The sequence below is a fragment of the Triticum dicoccoides genome, chromosome 5A (genome assembly GCF_002162155.2).
Source record: "Triticum dicoccoides isolate Atlit2015 ecotype Zavitan chromosome 5A, WEW_v2.0, whole genome shotgun sequence".
Taxonomy (NCBI): Eukaryota; Viridiplantae; Streptophyta; class Magnoliopsida; order Poales; family Poaceae; genus Triticum; species Triticum dicoccoides.
Window position 1 is genome coordinate 670756938 of NC_041388.1, and position 2549 is coordinate 670759486.

Here is a 2549-nt window from a genome sequence, read left to right on the forward strand (position 1 = left end):
TCTGAGTGCCTTGTCACGTGCGATTTATTTCAGCACCAGACTTATATACATTTCTTAATCATAAATGGGTTTTTCTATTCTTCAACAACTAAGAAATAACCTTCTAACTCGCCACTGAGAACCGGTCGATGAAGACCATGGGATTCATGCAAGTAAACAGAGGAAGTAGAAGATTTTGATTGGAGAGCTATCGGGTTTGTTGAGCGCGAAATAAGTATTTCTAAGTCAAACTCAGAGATAACCACTTGCAAAAGTTTGGGTGTTGTTCCAAGAAAAGAAGCCATTGCAATGGATAAACTCAAGAGATTATTGATATACTTACTCTTCAACTTATTCTTAATTCGGTTCATTAATCAAGATGCATTCACTTTACAATAATCATGAAGTATGAGGAGAAACAGGCTCTTGTACAAATTATTACATGAATGACGGGCGAGAATGCGCATAACGTGTGCTGGAATCATATGTATGTCCTCTTTTCAAAATAGGCTCAGTAAAATGAAGTAACTAGATGCAGCATTTGGTATGTAATTCCTCGCCGATAAGAGGGATGAACCTCGACGGCCGAAGCAGATTTCTGATTTGCGCACTCCATGGACTGATCTTACATGCTCGGCTTCGAGCTGAGACGGCTCGCGAGCTTCTGGCCGAGAGACTTGTCAGCCTGCACGACCGCACAAGAAGCAAATTCAGCATCTTGATAGTAGTATTTTTCACAGAACATGGAAAAAATTACACAAACTTCTTCAGAGGACATTGCATGTGTGGTGCACATCTGTAAGAATGTTGTCGTGTTTGATTACCTGAGACCAGTAGGAGAGCCAGATGGCCTTGATCTCGTGGGTGAGGCGGGGGTCGGACAGCGCATCGATCCATCTGTTGATGAATCGCTCTTGCCTGCACACACACACACACACACACACCATTCAGTTAGAACAATTGCTGGCTATGTTACTCCCTCTGTAAATTAATAGTGATCTAAACGCTCTTATATTAGTTTACGGAGAGAGTAATTGATACAATAGCTTGGTACTACGCACCTTGCCGGGTCCATGGAGCGGTACCTCTCCCCGGGCTGCTTGAAGTTGTTCTCCTTCTCGATCACCATCTACAATTCATGCATTTTAAGTTTTGAACTTGCTGACTTGTGAGAAGAAGAGATGAGGAGGTAGCAGGAGTACCTTCTCGCGGCGGCCGTTGAGGGTGCGGGAGGGGATGGGGTAGCGGGGCGCGTGCTTGGCGGGGTCGAACCTGGAGGGGAAGTAGTCGACCTCCTCGTCGGTGCATGAAGTTCATGAGCCCGTCGTAGTGGTTGTTGTGGTGGGAGCACTTGGGCGCGTTGGCCGGCAGCAGCAGGTAGTTGGGCCCCAGCCGGTGGCGCTGCGTGTCCGAGTAGGAGAAGATCCTCGTCTGCAGCAGCTTGTCGTCCGAGTAGTACACCCCGGGGACGATGATCCCGGGGCAGAAGGCCAGCTGCTCGTTCTCCGCGAAGAAGTTGTCGATGTTGCGGTTGAGCACCAGCCGCCCCACCGGCTGCAGCGGCACCACGTCCTCGGGCCACGTCTTGGTCACGTCCAGCGGGTCGAAGTCGAACCGCTCCTCGTGGTCCGGGTCGATGGTCTGGATGTAGAAGGTCCACTCCGGGTAGTTGCCGGCGGCGATGGAGTCGGTCAGGTCCTTGGTGGCGTGGCTGTGGTTGGTGCCGCCCACGGTGACCGCCTCGTCCTCGAGGAGGGACTTGACGCCGCAGGTGGGCTTCCAGTGGAACTTGACGTAGTGCGCCTTGCCGGCGCGGTTGACGAGCGTGTAGGTGTTGACGCCGGAGCCGTCCATGTGGCGGTAGTCGGCGGGCACGCCCACGTCGTCGAAGAGGAAGGTGAACATGTGGAGCGACTCCGGGTGGTGGGAGAAGAAGTCGAGGATGCGCCAGTTCTCCTGGATGTGGGTCTTGGGGTTGGGCTTGAGCGCGTGCACCATGTCCGGGAACTTCATGCCGTCGCGGATGAAGAAGACGGGGAAGTTGTTGCCGACCAGGTCCCAGTTGCCCTCCCGGGTGTAGAACTTGATGGCGAAGCCGCGCGGGTCGCGGAGCGTCTCGGGGGAGCCGCGCTCGTGGATCACGGTGGAGAAGCGCACGATGACGGGGGTCTGCACGCCGGGGGCACGGAGGAAGTCGGCGCAGGTGAGGTGGGACACGTCGTGGGTCACCTCGAAGAAGCCCTTGGCGCTGGCGCCCCGGGCGTGCACCACCCGCTCCGGGATGCGCTCGCGGTCGAAGTCGGCGATCTTCTCCACCAGGTGGTAGTCCTCCAGCAGGATTGGGCCTGAATTCACAGTCACAGTACATACAAGCATCGTCAGTAAATCAATTTGCAGGCGTCGTCAGCATCAAACACTCGATTGATAATTTGATATGCATGGTATGTTTGTCCTGAATTGTTCTTAATCTCCTCTATGATTATTAACACTTAAAGAATAATCAAGTTCTTTGTGTCTTTCTTTCACCATGAATGATTCAGTTGTTCCCAATCCTAAATCACTTCTTTTTT

At 52.5% G+C, this 2549-nt stretch overlaps 1 pseudogene; it reads right to left on the reverse strand.

Annotated features, from left to right (window-relative positions):
- Window positions 1-309: 309 nt before the first annotated feature.
- LOC119303986 overlaps window positions 310-2549 on the reverse strand; it is a 4275-nt pseudogene continuing 2035 nt past the window's right edge.